At 35.2% G+C, this 23139-nt stretch overlaps 1 protein-coding gene across 3 annotated transcripts in view; it reads left to right on the top strand.

Moving 5' to 3' along the window:
- LOC149796434 (uncharacterized) overlaps positions 1-23139 on the top strand; it is a 188892-nt gene that overhangs the window by 122358 nt on the left and 43395 nt on the right. Inside the window, exon 1 of one of the 3 annotated variants that reach the window (XM_089961103.1) lies at positions 12406-12534. The exons of the other annotated variants lie outside the window; for them this stretch is intronic. The gene's annotated coding sequence lies outside the window, so the exon portion shown is untranslated. Of the gene's footprint in view, positions 1-12405; positions 12535-23139 lie in introns of those variants that run through there. 3 annotated transcript variants of the gene reach the window in all.

A 23139-nucleotide genomic window follows, 5' to 3' on the forward strand; every position in this document is an offset into this window, starting at 1 on the left:
TTTCCCTGGATGAAAATTTTGAAAAACATTGTCTACTAAATAGTTTGATGCAATTCAGAATAGTTGTCACCCAAGCCGTTTTTGAGAAACTCTACTTGCCTTGAACCCATGTGTCTACTGCTATGGGAGGCTAGCTCTTCTTCCTAGCCGACTATTGGTATTTCACTATCAACATACTGCAGAGCAGCTATGGAAGGTGTACATGCCTGACATCAATTTCAAGAGCAACACAAGCCCGAAACACCTAGTTCACAAACATATCCATATCTATAAATAGTAAACAATAATAGCTGAAAAAGTCACACCATAACCTTAAGTTAAGAAATTTGCCAGGGGCCAATTTACGAAACTGGACCCTGCCACCTAAAGAGTAAACAGTAGAAACTCGCCGGAAAATGGCAGAGAGCTCAGTCATTCTACAGCAATCTGATTCAAATCAGCAAGCTATAACAGCGACCCTTTAGGGGTTCTGATGACCTTTGAATTAGCCATGAAAATGCAACTTTCAGAAATCTGAGAGTGAATAAAATCGTTCGGCACACATTGATGCTCTTTAGCCATACTTCTCAATCTCCCAAACGCGAAGATATAAGACCATCTGATTGACTCTTCCATTTAGCGATTATGGTAATAACATAGGTCATCAAAACATTATCTCTAAGCGAGCGCTGTCAGATCTTCTTGTGGGGCAGTAGAGATACGATTTCAATCATATGGACGCTAAAGTATGTCAGACCAAATAGTACCATGTCATAAACAACATGATATCTTTAAGGAAATATGTGCACAAGTTAAAAAAGAAAGGTCCGTAGTGAAGTCACGCTTGAATATAGAAACTTGAGAATGAATGTTTCGACCAAGAATAAATCATCTCAGTCGAGTCGCCCTAATGCTGATATAATAGCGTGTACAACGACATAATTTGATATAATAAAAAAGTGCTCAGCGTGACACGTAAACAACATTAAGTTTGACTTATGGGTTAGACTCGCCAGGAACTATTGACTGCGAGGATCGAATCTGTTCTGCTTGGGGCATGAAATGAATTATAATGATGACTCGCTCGGTTAAATGCTAGACCAGATACGAGTGCAATGTTAACGCAAGGTCAGTAGAGGTAAAATGAAAACAGTTGAGACGAACCAGGGAAAATTTGAGGAAGTCGTGGTCCATTCGAAACAGGTGTCGTGAAATGATATTGTTAGAATAGTTATTCATAAAGGTGGACTAGAGTGGATTATTCTAACTTCGATAGGAATGATACATTTTCTAGTGGATAAAGAAGTAATATTGATTGGTTAAGGGGGGGGGGCTGTGTTCTCAGACGGAATTCATGGTTTAATATAGTCTCCTTCGCGATATTAATCAGTCCATGTTTTTATGTGGAGGGGTCTGAGGGACTCCAAAGATCAGTAGAAAGTACTCGTTAATTAAAGCGTACAAGGGTTCAGTGAGGTCTGAAAATTGGTGAGACCCTAAAACAGAAAAGAGACAGAGGGAATTCTATGATGATAAGCGAGCGCTGACTCGGCAAGGCAAGGTTAGTCTCAATTAAGTACAATGTGTTCATTGATGTTAGTTAGTAATTATTTGTTGAATTTATTCGTTTTAAATTTAGTTCAGAAATAATTGTGCACGTTATATGATTCATGAATTATAAGAATGTCATACAATATTTCGCTATATGAACGAGTTCGGATTCAGTTGTTTCGTATGTAATAGGAGGAATCTATCCTTCCATTTCATGCATTACTTCTCACACAAATTGGGTAAATACGAAAGTTATCTGCCGTAAATGATTTGTACCATTTATGCTGAGGATTGCTTTTTCTATGTCTGGAAACGTATGTGAATTAATCGATAATTAGCAAAGTAACATAGTTAGGGCCAGGAGTGAAGTCCATTCATTCGTGTGTAATTAAGTTGTGAATTCTCTTCAAATGATAATCAAGGAACGTTTACCGAATGACATAGTTCAGCTGGTAAATTTATAGCCACAGATGCAATAATAGTTTCTTAAAGATTTAATCGGCATTGTCTCAGTTGGAATGCGAGAGCAGCTAGACAGGACATAAATTCACAGTAATAGGGTTTTGAGTGTGTATTATGTGCGAAATGACCAAAGCTAGTTCTACTAAATTGCGATAAACGATATGTGACCAGAAAGAGTGGGAACATTTAATCCCATGAGAAGAAAATCCTGACACGTATTTAGGCTGGGTACTATATTTTATTTTAAGGGATATATATATATATATATATATATATATATATATATATATATATATATATATATATATATATATATATATATATATATATATATATATATATATATATGTGTATATTGGGCAGTGGGAAATGAGCATAGTGTGCAACGAAGATGGTTGATGATCGAAGAGGCTAAAGAGAGAGAGAGAGAGAGAGGAAAATAAACGATGAAACGCCGACCAGCAGTGATTGCAAAGGACTGGCAGCACTAGGTGATGATGACATGTCGGCAATTTGAGTTCAATCAGTCACTCGATTACATGATGAAATTTATTATATTAGTATAACAAAACGGCTAATTGAATTTCGCATACAATTCGTGACTATTTCTAAGAGAAAGTGAATCAGCCAAATGTAATATTCGATTTCATTTTGTTTACGTGACTGATTGAATTGTTATATTTTACATACTCGTGTTATTTTATTTTATATCTATGCTCAGAACTGTGTTATTCCATCCTTTGGTTTCATATGTTATGCTATTCATTACTGGACCCTGGCGATAACACCGTGGTTGATCACCTTATAGATAACGATAACCACAGAAAACCATAATGAGCGTGGGGGATCACACATCACCACCACCTCCTGTATGTATGTATGTATGTATGTATGTATGTATGTATGTATGTATGTATGTAAATAATGTACAAAATAAATAAATTCAAACAATCGTATATGAAATTAAAGTTAGTCGGATAACAGAGATTGGAGGATTGTATACCCAGAAAGGAATTCGGATTCAGTTTATCCGGAAACCTCACTATCCCGACATTTCGACGGAAAATGAATTCCTAAACGTTAATTTGCTTGTTTAATTGAGAAATCTGCGTTCCGGATTGGAAATCAAACTTTGGGACCAAAGTGTAAAATTTCTATAAAACTTGATTCGATAATCCGGAAATAATGTAAAACAAATAATTCAAACAATCGTATATGAAAATATAGTAAGTCGGATAACAGAGATTGGAGGATTGTATCAATTTCTGATTGGGCAAAGTCTAGAGGCACGTTAAAATTATAAATTCATCACGTAATCATGGGTGTGGGGGAAAAACTTCAAGTAGCGTGAACGTATTGTTGTATAAACAATGCCTATTTTTGCTACACGTATATGGGGGTGTAAATAAACAAATAAACGCACTGTGATCAAATCGTCCACACTTCTGATCTAACATAAGGTTAATAAATGAAGTGTCTCATTAAGTCTCTTTGCTGTTTACCAATTTTTCGTAACAATCACTGTTGGTTGGTGGCTGTACAAATGAAGCTGGTTGATTTCAGCTTTTAAACAGTATAGGGCTTTATTTTAGAATAAAAAGCGACGTCAATTATCGCCTCATTAGCAACTTAAAAAATTACTGCATTGTATTTATTATAACGCATTTAACTGCGAGATATCAGTTGGTATCCGTAGTACGTTATTATGGCGACACCATAAAGCAAGCGTATACGAGTAGCGATACCGGGAGGCATGAAAAAGGATTTGCCCGCACAATTATCACCCCAAAAGCAATTCAACATATTTGCTGGCATATACCAAGAATCACTGCAGATAGATCCGCAAAGAATCCAGGCAAACAAAGGTAACATATTTCTTCAGGAAATGGACTTCCATTTATGTGTATGTACACGTTCATGTTATAATAAAGGTAATAAACACAGATTAATAGATGCATTCATTTCAACAGGTACTAAATATACAGTACATCGTGTTTTCGTAGCAAATACATGCCTGTGTACAGTACATGTATACGATATATCTGTCTCTGTGTGTTTGCGTGTGCGCGCGAGCGGCTGCTGTTGTATTTGAGATTGGTCTCCTATCTCACGGCCTTTAAGGTGAAAATTGGAGCTAAGGTATGAGATGCATTCAGTCAATTGAAATTGCTTTTTTTTAAATAAAAAAGTATCACCTAACCCGCTTTTTGAGGAGAGCAAGCATTTAATTACCCAACTTTTCAGACACAAGCGTTTCGCCATTTTCTGTCTGAAGGCGCTCTATTTGTGACTTGTAACGAACATTTTCTGATAATACCTTGGTACCGCTGTCAGATGTACCCGCGTGTATTTGAGAGAGAGAGAGAGAGAGAGAGAGATAGGGATGCGCGACTGTGGTAAACGTTTGTGTTTCTTGGTGTTTTCGTACGCTATGTCAGTTAAGTTCTTGAATAAAGAACAGTTTATTGAGCTTATTGAAGGAAAACATCACTGAAAACTTATATAGCTTATAAAGAGTGTGCTACTTATTTCAAAGAAATAATAATAATAAAAATAATAATGCCCACATTTTTTAAAGAAATTTGCAGACGTTCAATTTTCTTTGCAATCAGAATTAGCAATTTGTTGACAAAACCGCAAGTGTGGTCATCCAGTAAACAATCTGAACTGGTAACCGCGATAGCTAGCTTTTGAGGTAATGGTTACCACCAGTGATAAACCACTTACCATGCTTGGGCAACCACTAACATGGAAAATATATTCCCGTCTCGTGTTTAACGGATTAGTTTTCAAAAGCCGCTTTCCCTCAGCCGCTTCTAGAATATGATATCAACAGATGATGCTACTGAAATTACCCATTGGGTTCCTTGTTTGCAACCTATAATAATAACAACAACAACAACAATCGTCTTCTCTTTAACATCATCATCGTCATCATCTGTTCCCATTACTTGAGTGAATCCACACGCGAGGGTCAATCTTTATGTAAACGTTCACTGGCATCTATGTATTTGCCCAAATATCACCTGTGTATAGCTGATTCTGACTATAATGCAATTGGGTTCTTCGTGCATAAATACAATATTTTGGGGGTAAAAATAACTGACCTTTTTTAAACATATAAATCAAATTTTATAGTGGCTATTAAAGGCTGAGTCAACTGTTCATGCCAATCCTATATACAACATGCATACATAATAACAAACATGTAGAAATATATTTCCTCCTATTTTCACAAGTGACAAACCCGGATATGTGTTTATATATGTATATATGCATTAGCGTTTAACGGCACGTATGCACAATAATGGCTATATGGTGCCTACGAAAAGTAAAATTCTAAAAGTTATATATCCTGATACGCACAACCGCATATCCTGACCGTTATTATTTTTATCTGCAATGTATATTTGTAAGTTATGATGTCATTTTTAAAAAACAAATAATTAGAAATAATGATAAGACGAATTCAGGCGTTAGATTCAGTATATGGTACTTTCAATCTGCATATTGTAGGCATCAATAATAATAATAATAATAATAATATGAGCTCTTGCTCCCAGATGTTATTACTTGAATAAACAAAATCTAAGATGATGTTGAAACTATATGATTCTAAGCCTGTAAAACTTGCACCCTTTAAAGTAGTCATCTTTCATTGAAATTATGTAGTTCAAAGGGTCTGTTTTAAGATGGTAAAGAGCGTAAAACTGCACAGGATTTATAAATAGATGTTTACGTACGTGATGACAATTACTAATAATATAACTATTAGTGAATATTTTTACGTTTTTCTGCCTTTATCCCAATGGACAGGTCGATTAGGTGGTATCTTAGAAGTAAGTAAATTCCTATTGGATGAGTTAGGTCACATGAATAGCTGTTTTGAAATATTAAGTTGAATAGCACGATCTGCCACGTGGGGTATGTTGCGACATATAGTCGTAAAAGACTATTGAATGGACATATAAGCAGAGAATTTAGCAATCTCATTAATTTCTATTTTAGAGTCATTTTTATTTCTTGTGTTCCGTTTCCATGTATCTGCTGGCAACATTTACAATGGTTAAAACATACTTGTATGCCCACCCGCTTACACGAGCTTCAGCGGTCACCAAAAACCATGGAAAACATTTTCTTTGACGTGTCGCGCATGTGTATCATCGACTGCTGAAATACCTGAACCAAGACCTAAATGTTGAAACAGGTTTCCAGATTTCTCAGCGTGAATTTCACTCATTTGCATCCCATATATTCGTTTCTTTCGAGCATTTAGACCTGGTTAAGCAGTTCATGGTGGATAATTACTTTTAAAAAAATAAAAAATATATAAAAAAATTAACAAATTTAAAAAAATAAAAACAGAAAAGCAACAAAAACAAATAGTAGTTTGATGTATTCGAAGAACATGATTAAAAATAATGTCTCTTCATGAAGCTGAAACTGGATTTAGCACAAGGGAGTGCTTTCCAGATGTTATGTACTTCTCAGAGAGTGAGGCGTAAGGTGACGTTGTTTCAATTTGTAACATGCACAATGGAGAGAATATTGGTGTACCTCTATATTGCGTCCATGAACAGTGGCTGAAATTTCTTTGGATACTGTACTGGTGGAAATTGCGCATGATCTAAGTACAAGCTAACCAAAATGGCTGCCTCGTGTGTTTGAAAAATCAGGCCGAATTGTTCTAAAGTTCTCTATCTTTAGCAATTATTGAAATACGGAAAACTAATTCTGCCAGGCTAGAAAACACCAGCTTCTGAAATTGCGAAAAAAGAATTACAATATATATATATATATATATATATATATATATATATATATATATATATATATATATATATATATATATATATATATATATATATATATAAAGTAATAAAACATTTTCATCTATTTATATAACAATTTAACTCTGAAGTCCAGAAAGTGAAAATGACCAAGCGAAGTGAACAGTTTTTTGAGAGGTGCACAACTGAAGTAAGGTCAATGTGTATACTCTATAACCCAAATTACACACATCAATCATAACTATACTTAATAGTATACAAAGTGCTGACTAACATTTACTGACGCTAGTCCACCCAACGATACAGCGGTGACGTGGATCTGACCAAGTTTGCCATCAAAGAGGATTTAACCGAGTTTACCAGCCGGGTTGTTGTTGAAGTCAACCTTGTCAAAGTTATGATTTTTGGAAGGTCAGACAGTAAAACTGAAAATGTCTGGACTTAACGACGTTATTTTGAAGCCGTAAGCCGCCATCGCGAAGAACCTGGCCAAAATCACAGAGAAGCAGGGTATCAGAGACTCTGGCTTGTTGTTGGTCTTTATCAAAGGCTACATTGATATGGCAAACCAATACGTGGATGAAAAGATTACAGGGGTGCCCTCACCACTACACCTAGTAACAAAATTGTAACAGATCAACGAAATATTACCTGCCCATGAAGTAATAACCAGGCAAGACACCCAAAATGGTATAAATGTAGTTAGTACTCTTCTGGGTGGAATTTCGATCATCCTAAACCTCACATCTTAAATATGCTCAAATCTGGATCGTACTTATTCATCGTAAGAGTATTTCATCGCGTGTGGGGCGTAATATGAATAATAATAAATGATTTCCAGCATGAAAGATCATATATTACGTACTAGATGAAAACATCTTTTAAGAATGAAGTATATGCAGACGTAATGGCCGGAGATCAAATTTAATTCAAGGACTCAACGTCTTTTCGAGCAGTACTTAACACATAAGCGATGGATTCTGAACGCGTTGATGGGTTTGCGGAAATTGACGACGTGGCGTTCGACCGGCCTAACGGTGGTGCTAAAATTGATGGCGATCTTGTCCCACTTGCCAACAAATAGCTGCCTCAAAGTGGCGCTAACAAACCTTCTTATAAACTGAAATATAATCTGGTTACGGGTCAAATAGAAATCAATAGTTGGGACCATCCTGATGTACTAATGAAAACTCCAAGCTAGCTTGGGATCATTGCATTGCCACGTGAAAACGCCCTGTCGTTGACTACACCACTAGTCGTGAAAGCACTCAGGGATTGTTTCTATAATGATGAAGTAGAGTTTACCGACAAATCCACAATGATTGCGTTACCTGTCAAGTATGTTGCACCAACATTGATTTAACTATATAGTTCTGAGTGAATGTGGCTCTAGGTTGTCAGAAAGCACAATCGCTAATTGTACCAGTAAAAATGTAATTGGTTATAAGCGCATGAGCGTATTGCAGCTGAAGACGACATGCTTGTCGAGCAGTTATACTTTACCATCACTTTATTAATAGAAGAACTATGATAGATCATCAAAGTTACAGACGCGAAAGTAATAATCGAAGCGGAACAACAAGTGAGAGATGAAATTGCCAAGAAAACCATTTTACTCGTGAAATGCTGTGAACAGGTGCCCGCAGGGAATTATTTCGCACGTTGCTCACCGTTTACTTTAGCAGGCATTTGCTTCTCAAAATCGTTGTTTCCTAAAAATAAAATCATTTACGCTAGCATATTGTGCTATTTGAAACAAGTATCCAATTGTGCTGATAAAATGTGTGATGGGATGTGATTTTGATTCTTAACGTAGCTTTAACAATTTTCAGTCATATCGCTACGATATCTGCAATGTGCCAGTTTATAGTGATGTCTAGCATTGGGGCATCATGCCGCACACATGTAGCATGATGTTCCACCCAGTCACATTATCCTGACACCAGGCCGACCAGTCCTAACACTAATCTCTTAATGCTGAACACCAAGCGAAGCAGCTGTTAGTACCATTTTTGTAAATCTCTGCTATGATTCGGCCGGGGATCGAACCCACGACCTCCGCATCCTAGGCAGACGCTCTAACCACTAGGCCATCGGAGCGGTACTGATAAAATGAAACGGATTTTACACCAATGTTTGCAGCATCGACTTCAACGAAATTGTATGCATCTACTGTTGCAGCGTTTTTGTTGCTTGCATTGCTTACATGGAGGTGTCGATTAAAAATCGTTCGCACAAGCTCTGTAAAATCATTTACACAAGTCCTTTTAGCAAAATCGTTTACACATGTCCATTTTAGCAAAATCGTTAACGCTAGAGTTGTAATTATTTTTACTACTCAAGTTTTCGTCACCCAGCATGCATAAATAATACATCATGTGACGCACGAGTAAAAATGTGTAAAGTTATGGGGTATGAAAGGGGTTGACTTGTAGTAGCAACCCAACTATTTAAAACGCTCATTGTCATACTACTACGCCATCCACCAATAAGCGACCAACACACGTTTTAAAACGCCCATGCCAGAAAGTAATGATGGGTGGCGAACTAGAATTTTATTGTTTTTGTTATTGTTGTTTTTGGTTGTTCCTTTTTTGTTTGTTTGGATGTGTGTGTGTGTGTGTGTGTTCTTTTAGTTTCTTTTTTCCTTATAGTATTAATTCGTGTCACAAAAGTTTACACTTGGTACTTCGTAGTGCACTTTATTACATGCAAATTGCCGTACGTAACCGTGAATGGATAATTTTATTATTACGTATACAGAGGCAAGGAACCAATTAGAAACCCAAAATTGCTCGATGTCACTCCATCGAGTCTTTCAACTTTCAGTATGAAAAATATCTTCCTGCATAATGCCATTTTTGTTCGAGAACTAAATACTACAAGTAAACAGAACTAATACATATATTCTCAAGATTTTCCAATATTAATTTTTAAGATGAATTTAAGGATGAGTGAATTATATGACGCGAGTAAACCCAATATTTTCAGCTACCGTATATTATTATTCTGCCGTTAGTGTAGAACAGGGGTGGGCAAAAAGAGGTCAGCACGTCCAACATTTCTATATAGCCCACAACGTGGTTTGCACTGTGAATTGATTCCTATTACAAGCTTTTGGATACACGTATGTTCAGCTGATTGTTATTAAGTATATTTACTTTGTTGTGGAAATAACATAGTGGGGTCTTTATACAATAGATTGTGTGGTTACTTCATAAATATATGTGAAATGTTCGGCCCGTGTGGACTACACTGTGTTTGAAGCTTTAAATTGAATAAACAAAATGAGACCCTGATCAGTCAGTGCATTGAGCAGAGGAAGGTATTGCTTTACTGCGGCTAGGTTTGATAAATGGTCAAATACGGTGGGTATGAAATGTACCTTTCAACAATGAATCCGTTGAGCAACACTACATTAGTTGTACTGTTCGTTGTGTCTGACTTGTCTAGCAGAAATTGTGTCCGGTTTTAAGCCTTCAAGCAAAGACTTAGAAGAAGATAAAGAACTGTTCAGCACAGAAGTGAATTTTACACAGCAAAGGATGAAAAGCACCGTACATCTATGTGTAAATACATCCCATATTTTGTAAGAAGGTGGGGAGAAATTTCGTCTGTAAATCTCGTGATTGCTTCCCAAGTGAATATATTTATTTAGAAAATCTATCTATACCTTTTTGGGCACTAACTGACATTTAGAGACTTTCTAGACATCGCTTCATCAAGAGACTATTTTATTACCAGAGACAGTTAATTCTCCACAAATGTAACAAAATTGAGCTACGAGCCTTAATCCAAGGAATGTGCTATTATGTTCTATTATAGTGTAGCAATTGTCTGGAGATTTAGAAAAATAGAAATTGTACCAATTTAGACCGTCAAATGATTTCTCGTTGCATGTCTAACGTTCAAAAGAAAAATACCAAGGAGCTACAAGCAAACTTAAAACTCTGCAATTCCAGATTTTTCTCCATGGTGCAATGATTGGATCCCATCGTGTATTATGAATATTGTAATCTATCTTAAATAACAACACACTTTATCCCGGTGGCCTAGTGTTTAGCGTGTCTGCCTCGGATGCGGAACATCTCGGGTTCGAACACCAAATACTTATAAAAATGGTACTAACAGCTGCCTCGCTGGACACTTATCATTAAGAGGATAGTATTAGGACTGTCGTCCTGGTGTCAGGATAATGTGACTGGGTAGGTCATCATGCTACATGTCTGCGGTATGATGTCTCATTGCTAGATATCACTAAAAAATGTCATACTGCAGAATTCGTAGCGATATGACTGAAAATTCATTAAAGCTACGTTAAAAATCCAAATCACACACACACAGAGAGTGCGGAGATTTATGAAAAAATATACATTGTGACAACAGATCATTAAATGGGGTTCAAAACCTATTTCTGTTTTATTTTATGTTTCACTTTGCGATGTTGAACCGATCATCATTTCCAAATATAAATTCAGACAAACATCTTTATTATGACCCCATCATTTACTACGACGAGAAGGAGGGCCAAGAAAGGGGGAACAGTGCCGGATTAAGGCCTTCCAGGGACCTAAGCACTGAGTATATTATGGTATCACCCCTCCCCAAGTGTGAAACTCGCCCCCCCCCAAAAAAAAAATATTAAACGCAAAAAGGTGTGAAAATACCAATGTTGCCATCATTCCATATCCAAATAATCATACATGCAGATCGAAATGGTCATATATAATTCATTCAATTTTATCATCAACAGTTAATCTGAATTTTTGTCTGATGCCTTTTGTTTAGCTGGTGCCCTAAGCACGTGCTTACTGTGTTTAATGGGTAATCTGGCAAGGGGGGGGGGGGCATATTGTGTTTACCATGCCTTTCGATCAGTACTTTACAGATTTTGCACCCTCGCTATAACTTTTGAATGTTTTAGCAGATTAAAATTAAATTTTATATCAGTCTTCGTATCAATAAGGCAAAGGTCAGGTTCGATTTTCTCTTTTCCCTATTAAAATTAAGGTATATCTTACTGAACCAATGTATTTCAGGTGTATCTTATTGAACTAAGGTATTTCAGAGATATCCTAATAGCGAGGCTATACGAGTCGTTTGTCATAAAAATGTCCAGCAATGTGTCCAACATTTCTAGATTACACATATATGCCCATTCATGTTTTAGTAAAAATGAATAAGGATAACACTAATTTCTTCATAGAAACCGAACGTCAGTTTCTATTCACCGTCAAATACTTGGAAGAAACCACATTTTGAAATTAGCACTTGTTTCAAATGACGATTCTTGACATTCCTTACCGATATTTTCGGTAGATATTCACTTTTATCTGTTTTCAGAATTCCGATGTGCCTGCTACATAAATTACCTTTTCTCCATACAACTTTCAATTAAGTTAAGTACGAACGGAATGTCAGAACTCAAACAAAGGATTCAAAGCAACCGGTAAATTACGAAGTTGACAAATCAGATTTAAACTATGACTTGAAGACAAATTAGTTGAATCTGGGTGGGGTATAAGTGCTCGTTTATTGGTAAAGACGCAGGCCTGCTTCATTATGTCATAGACAAACCGTTGGAACAAAATATGATGATGTCAGTCGGTGAAAGTGGGTGACTGAGAACGACACAATGTGGCAGACGACACACAGATCAGAACACCGCAGCATGCACACAGTTCTTTAACCTAAAGCCAAGTGGGGATTTGTTGTGTTAACTGTAGAGACATTCATTCTGGAATACAGAAGGGTAAGCTTAATGTTGATTGGTAACATTCCTTGAGTTTCTTTTTTCTCAGTATGACTCTCTCTCTCTCAGGAAAATAAGTATGTGACTATACAGATAAATAGCAAATAGCATTAGTGTATTATAAATAAATAAATAAATAAATAAATAAATAAATAAATAAATAAATAAATAAATAAATAAATAAAAACCAATGCAATAAATAAACAAATGAGAAAATAAACAAGTTAATAAATAAACAAAAATGACCTTAATCCTTTATGATGTAACGGCATTTTGTGTTATCTTGAATTATTTGTAAAACTAAATCGTGTTTACCATGCCTAATCATGAATTAGTTCTTAATGGAACATACAAAAAGTTCAGTGTTATTTTAGCAACATGATATTCATGTCCAAATATGTGTAATTCTGGCGTTTGTATACAATCTAAAGATTACTTTTTAAGCGAACCAGGAAATACAACTGTCTAACGTGAATATTTTAAGTTGGTTGTCAACTAATGCATCTACATACCACGCCAAAATTAAAACTTAAAAGAAAAACTCGAGAAAGCTAAACGAAGCGCAATATAATCGAGGGAATCTGTTTGTTTTCATTGAATATTTCCGCTAAAATCATTTTCGTAAACACATTGGTATTTTCAATTAGTAAAGATTAACAAATTTGGAACATAAGAAGTTAAAATCGGAACCGGCTTCCCTCCCCACGACCTTTCCCCACACATTTGTCTAAATTACCGGAACTTGTTTCTATCAATGAAGCAAAACGTTTGTTATTTCTGCAAGAAATAAAAAATAAATTAAGCTGTCAATATAAGTAAATGCAAGTAAATATAAGTCAATACAAGTCAATATAAGTCCAAACAGGTCAATATAAGTCAATACAAGTCAGTATAAGTCAATACAAGTCAATATAAGTCAAAACAGGTCAATATAAGTCAAAACAGGTCAATATAAGTCAATACAAGTCAATATAAGTTAATACAAGTCAATAAAGTCAATATAAGTCAATGCAAGTCTATATAAGTCAATACCATTCAATATAAGTCAGAAGATGTCAATATAAGTCAGCATAAGTCAATATAAGTCAATATAAGTTAATACAAGTCAATACAAGTCAATATAAGTCAGCATAAGTCAAGACAAGTCAATATAAGTCAAAACAGATCAATATAAGTCAATCCAAGTCAATATAAGTTAATACAAGTCAATATAAGTCAGTACAAGTCTATATAAGTCAATACAAGTCAAAGAGAACATACGTAGCATTGTTGATGAATGAAAGGTTTTCGTTTGAGGATAAATACAAAAGTCACTAGAATTAACAGCTGTAATGTAATGCAGCTGATTTTTTTGCGATAATGAGATTTTATTTATTACAATAACTGTTACATAAGTGTACATAATGCATACTGAATGATAATGGCAATGATAATATGTGTATACGCTCTTACTGATAATGATAATGGCAATGGTAATATGTGTATACGCTCTTACTGATAATGATAATGGCAATGGTAATATGTGTATACGCTCTTACTGATAATGATAATGAGATGGCAGATATTACACTAGTTATTACATATGTGTATACACGCTGAATGAAATTCACTTCATTCCATATACAACCATTAACAATTAATCTCTTTGCATTCTAGTGTACATATTTTATAAAATTAAACCTACCATTAACTTTGCTTTCTAGTGTACATAATTTGTAAAATTTATACTTATAACTGGCTTTTCATTCTAGTGTACAAATGTTATAAAATTTGCTTAATGAAATAAAGGTCCTGGGGAAGGCTTTGTGTCCCCTTCGTGATGTCATAGTTTTCCGCTCGCTGAAGCAGGCGACACAGAAATCTTAACACTGTTGCCACCGTCATCGCCGTCGTCGTCGCCGTCGAAAAAAAAAAACAATGCCTATCATATCACGCCATTTAAAATGGAGACAGAATGCAGTTTGAATTCTGAGCTATACAACAATACAATAAGCCCAATCCCACACTTTTTCAGCCTTCCACATCTTGTCATAATGACCCGTAACTATTTCATTTACAGTTTATTCTGACATCACTTACCTCATTATTTCAATATTCAATAATACGGCTGTTTCCATGACCTAATGAGAAAATTTTAAGGACTGACAATTTTCTTTGTACTTTCATTAAAGTACAAATCGCAAAACGTTTTTTCTTAAAAAATAACTTGTTAAATCCTTATAACTAAGTTTTACATCTAAGAAGACCAAATAAAGGAGAAAAAATAATTAGCTGATCAGTCCCGCTCGAATACAATGTACATATCAGAATGTACAGAATGTAAATTGGACAAATATTTGGAATGACAGGACCCAAATAGGCTCTCTCTCTCTCTCTCTCTCTCTCTCTCCCTCTGTGCGGATTATCTAAATGAATTTTTTATCAATCCAACTTTTAGCTTTATATTTTCAGTCTTCTAAAGTCGAAATATGGAACATCAAAGTTGTCTTAAGATGTTTATCTTAATTATATGATGATAAACCTCCTTATATTATATGCTTTTTTGTTCTTTAGCAAACTTTATTTGAGAATATCAAACATAGTCTTCCATTTTATTTCACCGTAGTCACCACGGAAACTGACCGGTGTAGTGAGACAATATATCACACTTAGGTCCCTTCGCGCCTGCGAAAGATCCGTCCTTTGCTCCTCATCGTAAGGAAGTTTTGCAACAAAAATAAGGAAGCTTAGACCAATTATAAAGTTTTCCGTTTTGCTACACAATATAAATATAATAGTGCCACATAAAGAAATGTGTACATAATACAAGGACAAAAGTACATCGTATAAAGAAGTTTGCAAATCAAATAAGAAAGCACCGCACAAAAGGAAATGTGTACGTCATATAAGGACAAAAGCGCCGCGTGTAAAAATGTTTGTATATAATATAAGGACCGAAGCACGTCGTTTTGTTATGGATATTTAATTTGCATTAGTCGTTGGCTTTTCTTGATGATTATGTGTTATAAAAAAAATCTATAGTTTGTACCTGGTCTTGTCCAAAATCAAGTTCACCGTGTACCTGACCAGGGACATTTTTTTTAAAAACAACAAAATACATATATAAAATCTTCCTTATGATTGTGCATTAGATTAAATATTCGGATCGTTATTAATGTAAACATACTCACCTGAATTTGAGTTAGAAAGATACAGTCTTGATTCTTTCCATAGCAACATTTACAATGGATGTTTCCATTAAGCGACAGAGTATTTGCAGAAAATGGCAATTGCGACCTAGGTCATACTGTTCACTTTTCTATAGAGTCTGCGCACATACGGTAAGTACTATCTGGTTTCGGTACAAGAATACATGGTGAACTCCAGTCACCTTTACTCGGTTCTATGAAATAGTTCTTCAGTAAATACTGAATTTCTTTTTTCAAACATTCCTGCTTGAGAGGGTTCATCCTGTACAGACGCATTTTCATAGGCTGGGGAATCTACAATTTTAACGTCATTGTAGATTTTATTTGTTCGTGTTGGAACATATGGAAACGAGTGCTCATATTAAAATAATACTGTTTTGTTTCATTGTTTTCTTGTGGCTGTAGATATTTCTTTATTTCTGACTTCCGAAGACTGGTCATACCAAGTCCATGCAGTCCGATTGCATTCCAGTGCTTAAGACCTCAGTGAAGGACAGGTACAAGTAAAATGGATGCATGATTAAGACAAGTTCAGTGGTAATCAGACAGTATTCCAAAAACTAGTACAAAGGGAGTGAATCCTAAAGATTCTTTAACTAAACCTCTAACATCCATACAACAGAAAATTAACACTTTCGTCCATCGTTTCCGGTATCAAAACAAAAGACAGAATCACATTTTCAAAGTTTTGATGAACTTCTTCTAACAGCCATTGGGTTTCAGTGTGATAGATAGAAGATTTAAATTGCTGGATGTCTGATTCATGCATACATTGCTGAAAAGTCCAGACATAAGATTTGACCCCTGGTCCGAATAAGCAGATTTAGGCAGGCCAAATTGTGTAAACAGCTTTATCAAATTTTTACTATGATCTAATATTCCTCAAAGGAATTCTCTGAGAATCTTGTGGATGCACACATTATGACCAACAAGTATTGGGTGTCTGATGTGGTCTTAGGTAAGGGACATACACAGTATCCACCATTAGTCTAGTAAACGGTTCGTCAGATGCGGGAATATGTTGTAGATGAGCCTTGGGTATCTTCTGAATGGGCATTCCTAACATTTGACACGTGGAACAAGATCTACAGTATTTACAAATATCACTTTGAATGTTTTCCGAATAGAAATGATTCAAGATCTTGTGATAAGTCTTATTGACCCCTAAATGGCCAACCAAAGGTGTTTCGTGGGCTAGACTAAACAGTTCCTGTATATACGACTTAGGAGCAAAAATTGTATAGTTCACTGACCATTCATAACCAGTGGATAACTCAGGACACCATTTTTAACAAAATAATAAAGAGGTACTTCTATGGCTTCAGTTTGGCTAATAGCCCTCTGAAATAAATAGGAGATCTCAGGATTTTGTTCCTGTTCAACAAAGAGTGATTAGACTCAAGAGAACGTGTAGTAAAAAGAGGACTGTGATCAATACCTTTTGATTCATCCATACCAGGAACAAAAGTGACCTCATCAAAAGTCTGACTAACAAACGTGTCAGCTAAAGAAATAATTTCCTCATCATCATTCTCAAGATACTCAAGTATTAAGACCAATCACTGGTAAAGGGAGTTGAGGCTCAAGAATTGAAACTACTGATTCGCAAAACATGTATGCTTCAGCTTTAATGGAAAATCTTCAAAACATGACGGCCCAACCGTGATTTTCGAGCCTAAATGACGTCTAATAGATCAGCGGCGGAGGGGTCAAATTTGTACAGCTGTGCCACTGTTAAGTTTGCAATATTCGCTCTACAATATTTGCAATATTATACCGTTAATTTATGCTAACTATAATGGCATTCTAGACAAGGTGTCATTTGGTGTTCTGTATTCTTACATATTTCAGGTGACGATAAGGTACGTCAGAAACATGTTACTGAGTGGTTGCCTAGTGACATTCATCTTCGCTTAACTGATGAATTATTCCATCTTACCCCATTTACCCCGTTGACGTGTCTCGATTCATTTGTATGTAATACGGATTATGGCAATATTTCTTACTTGCCATCGTCGTCTATAAAATTTCAGCTCATCGCTCTGGCGGCAAGTGATCTTATGGAGTGGTCTAATGGATGATTCGTTTCCATCGTCTTCAACTTTTGTGATTGTTCAACTTTTTCTTTTATACCAAGTAGCATTAAAATTATAATTACAATTTATCCATCAGTGTTTTTCAAATGTTAACAAATGATGCTAACTATGCTTCGAATGTGGTCCTCCGCGCTTAAAATAAGAATGTAAAAAAGGAAAACATTTGAAATGGTTTATCTGCGAAAACCGTTCAGCAGAGTCTTTTACGATCCGATGGAGACTATCATATAATACAATGCTTTCAACTTTCGAATTCCTACAAATTTAAAGGACAACACTCTGACATCTATGTCCTTTCCATTTTGGGAAAAAAGTGCCGATACGCCATCAAATATGATCACCGGTAATAAAAGTACAAAACAAAAATTAACGACTTCTCAGAAAACTTAATCTAATTCAAAAGAAAGTATTCTGCTATCAGAACCTTTGAACTTGACACAAAGGATGCAGACCCAATCCCCGAATTTTATCAAATTCAGTGATCTTCATTGCCTCAAACCCTTTCTTTGTTTCGAAACATAATGATATGCCATCAGGTAAGACCATTGTTACTAACCCATCCTTCCAAATCAAACCAGACCCGCGCCAACATAAAAATGAAATTGAACCAAATTTAACAGACAGCATTTTCAGGGTTCTAATTTTGTACAAATGATATTGATCTGATATGAAATGAGGCAACAGTTACCAAGGCAACATTTACCAAGGATAGAAAGAAATCAAGAAACCTTTACATGAATAATAAGAAGCAATTACAAATAGTAAGCACAATGAGATGAAAATCAGATGCCGTTGTAAGTGGTCTATTTATATTAATGTATTTATGTCTTTAGGCCTATGTCAACTGCCTGAATGACTTCAGGCCCACTTTGGGCTCTTGCTCTTTCTTAGACTTGACTTTATTATTTTCCAGTAGTGTGGTTATGCATAAATGTCTTATGCTCTAAAAATATTCATGCTTTGCCAAATAATTGGTAAAAGATGCAAACTCATTCAAAGTAATCGATTTTCCCTAAAACCACAGGCTGTTATTAATAACCCCTCTGTAACAAATTCAAGAAAATTGACCGGAAGCTAAAATTTGTCAGTCAAAACAAAGTATGTTTGAACACATTGTTGTGAAATTCTTGTTTATTTTTCGTGATTTTCAGAAACGTATGATTTTGTATTTTATTATCGTCGACAGTAATGGCTGCTGCAAATAACTGCTAAAATCGTAAGTAACGCCTATACCTTTCGGTTCTTATTTGTGATGATACCATGATTTCATGGACACTGAACAACAACGATAACAACAACAAAAAACAAACATAAAACCAAAGCATAGGAAGAAAAAAAAAATTTAAAAAAAAACCACACAAGTAAATTGTGGACTTTATTACAGGTATGTACAATATCCAAACTCATACATTCTCCTAAATATTGATTTTGATTAAAATACATCTAATGACTTGGATCTTGGAAACAATGGAAACGACGTTAAATTTTCACCACTTAGGTGCCGTATATGAATAGACAATTTTTCTCATCCTTTTCTCATTATTAAATTGGTTTCACATATTTTTTAAACACATCGGAGAGTTTATATTTAACTCATACAAAGATTGCATGAGAAGAATGATGATATAAACTTTATATATAAAAAAAATATTTAGTATTTATATCTCTGTCAATTTTCATTGAAACTCAGAAAGACAATATATATATATATATATATATATATATATATATATATATATATATATATATATATATATATATATATATATAGATAGATAGATAGATAGATAGAGAGACAGACAGACAGACAGACAGATAGAGATTAAGTAATTTCATAGGAAATCAGTAATATATTCATAATTCCTTCAAGCTCATTCGCACCATCGTCATCGATGCTCTTTAGGTAGGTACAGTATAATTTCAAAGTAGTTTTGTAAATAAATAATTTGAGGTCATGGTTAGGTCAGTAACGTCATTATTAATCGAGAGAGAAATAAACATCATCTTTTGTTTCTTTCTATATACAACACATGCATCCAACACACCTTTGCAAGACTTGCAAAACGTATCAACGGCCCCTAGTCAAGAAATAAACAAAACATAATAAACTGGACAGAAATGCAATCAAAACAGTAAATGCACACAATGCTGGCTTATTTAGGTTTTCTTGCAAAAATGTATCGATTAATAAAATATCAAGTTTTAAGTGTTCGTGAATCGGTATTAATTATTAATATGCCGACTCTTTTTCCTTTCTTCTTTTTTAAGTTTTGATGTTTTTTTTAATGTCGCCCTTTTGAGTGCATATCTTTTCTGGTCGATGTAATAAAGGGTTAACGAAAATATGAAGTAAACAAAACTAGTTTCCAACCTTTTCTTTTTTAATCCGCACGTGCCGGTTTAAAAATTGTATAAGTTTTGTCACCGTAAAAATAATATCCTGGCGACCTCCGCGTCCCTTTAAGTACCTCCTGGCGACCCGGGGGTTGGTAACCACTGGTATAAAGACTGACATAAATTTCTGCATTTCTAAAGAACAACACAAAATAAAATTGGTCGATTATGAATACGTCCCTGTTTTCTAAGAGTTCTGCAAAAATGACACTCTTCCAAAAAATTCCGAACTTTACAGGAGAAAAAAGATTATGTTGTGTTTTTATCTCGGGTTAAAAATATTAAGCAGCGAGACATAAAATCAAGAGATTTTTTTATAACTGAGAGTGTATTGGGTTTGCGGATTGATTCAAAGTTTATTTCTAGAAAGTGGTATATTTTTCTTTTTTTAGCAAACACTTTACCATGGTACCAACCTGGAACTTTCCAAGGAAGAATTTATTTGCTAGAGCGCGAATATTGGGGTTAGGAGTGTCAAAGGCGAGGCAGTATTATTTCGACTGCATGGGGTGCGGGTAGGGGCAACATCAACAACCCCAATCCGTATATGGCGTTGTCATATACACGCCCTCTGTGGTAATCATACCATGCGTGTAATGTGCTTCTGCGGTAAGAATACCATGTGTGTAAATGTATCTCTAGGAATAATAACGGGTGTAATGTACCTGTATGGTAATAAAACCATGTAGTAAATGTACCTCTGTAGTAAAAAAAATCATGCGTGTAATGTACCTCTTGTAATAATAACATGTGGTTAATGTACCTCTGTAGTAATAATAGCATGTGTGTAATGTACCTCTTTGGTAATATTACCATATGATAAATGTACCTCCGTAGTAAAAATAATATGTGATCAATGTACCTATGTGGTAATAATACCGTGTGATTAAAAATACCGTGTGGATAATGTACCTCTAAATTAATAATACCATGTGTGTATTGTTGTTGTTGTTGTTATAGGACTTAACGACATTTTTCAGCACAAGATATGTTATACATGGCGGCCAGTATAAATGGTGGCGGAAGAGCCCGGGAAAACCCCTGAAAGTACCACCGACCCACGACAAGCTACCGGCAAGCTTTCCCACATTATTACATTGGCCGAGCCCGAGACTCGAACCCACTCAGACAGAGGTGAGATAGTAGTGATCCGTGACGGTGAGCGCTTTAGACCACTCGGCTAATCGGGGCCTCTTGCGTGTAATGTACCTCTGTAGCATTAGTAATACCATATGTGTAATGTACCTCTGTAGTAGTAGTAATACCATGTGTGTAATGTACCTCTGTAGTAGTAGTAATACCATGTGTGTAATGTACCTCTGTAGTAGTAGTAATACCATGTGTGTAATGTACCTCTGTAGTAGTAGTAGTAATATCATGTGTGTAATGTACCTCTGTAGTAGTAGTAGTAATACCATGTGTGTAATGTACCTATGTAGTAGTAATACCATTGTGTAATGTACCTCTGTAGTAGTAGTAATACCATGTGTGTAATGTATCTCTTTAGTAGTAGTAATACCATGTGTGTAATGTACCTCCTTGGGAATAATAACATACGTATAATGTACCACTATGGTAATACTACCACGTGGATAAGTTTGGTATGTATTGTATAAAGAAAGGGTCATACTAACAGCAGTTCACTGCTATAATTTTTAATAGTTTTCACACGTCTTTAGTTTTATTTCAACCAAATTTGCTGAACATTTATTCGTGATGCTTTAGTGTGAAACCAAAAGCAACATTAAAACGGATAATATTGTCAATCCTACAACAATTTTCTTTCTCTTTTTTGTTCTTTCTTCTGCAAAAAGCACATTTCTCACTGTATTAGATTTGGGTTTTTGTCTATCTTTTTTTAACATATTAAAGAGAAAGCAGCATAACATTAATAGTGCTGTAAGCCCGAGACTATCCTTCCCCATCCCGGGGTGGGGGGGGGGGTTGCGATTTAAAGAAAATAAAGGTACGCATTTTAAAATCAGAAACATACAACAACATTTTCATTACAAAACAAACTATATACTGCTTGAGGAACATATTTGGTTATGAATCCATTGTATAACAATCCTTTTGGCTTGAGCAAACTTATATGTTGTCTCTAGAGGCCATTAATTCTCTTCCCTTTCACGTTACCCAATGTTTCTTTTGTAGGCAGGTATTTTTCTCCCAGCTGAACTTAGATTACACCACTGAATGATTCAAACTTTGAACGGTTAACCATTCCTAATATTCTAGATATTTAAACGATGTTGTTTTTCATTTTCAACCGAACATGAATGACGTTCGTCAATATTCTTGCAGCCAAAGCGGAATTTGGATGTTTATCATTGTGAACAAAGGGACGTGCGTTTATTAAGTGAATATGTAATAGAACACGTGACCAAACTGTTTGTCTTCAGATTTGTACAAAATGTTAGCGCTAAAGAAATTTGTCTCACTATTGCACTAACATAGTTGTTTATGCGCCAAAAGCGATCAATTGAAAACCTCTTTCTGACTTTTCAAAACGACTGGAATACTTTCTATCAAACTTGCAGAAATGTGCTTAACAGAACATGACATATCAAATTTGTAACCAAGGCGACTCCCCTAGCAACAAAATGGCTTCTAGGCCGCGTTGACCCTGTTATCTTTCTTAGAGTTTGAAAACCTATACACGTGGTAGGATTTACAAACTACGCACGTGGCTAATATTGTCATCATTATTATTTCTTAAGTTTCTTGGCCAGTCTTCTTTTTTTTCCAAACCATTTTTGTTAACCGCATCTTCTGTCTCTCAGCATTCGTCCAGATTATACATCCAATGTGTGATTATTTTAATAAAAAGATAGATAATGAAAATAAACAGATAAATGAAGACGTAAACCGTGATATGGCGGGTAAACCATTCGCTTGATTAAAAATAAAATCGTTAGTTATAGTAA

Source organism: Sinohyriopsis cumingii, chromosome 6 (genome assembly GCF_028554795.1).
Source record: "Sinohyriopsis cumingii isolate HCF-2022 chromosome 6, ASM2855479v2, whole genome shotgun sequence".
NCBI lineage: Eukaryota > Metazoa > Mollusca > Bivalvia > Unionida > Unionidae > Sinohyriopsis > Sinohyriopsis cumingii.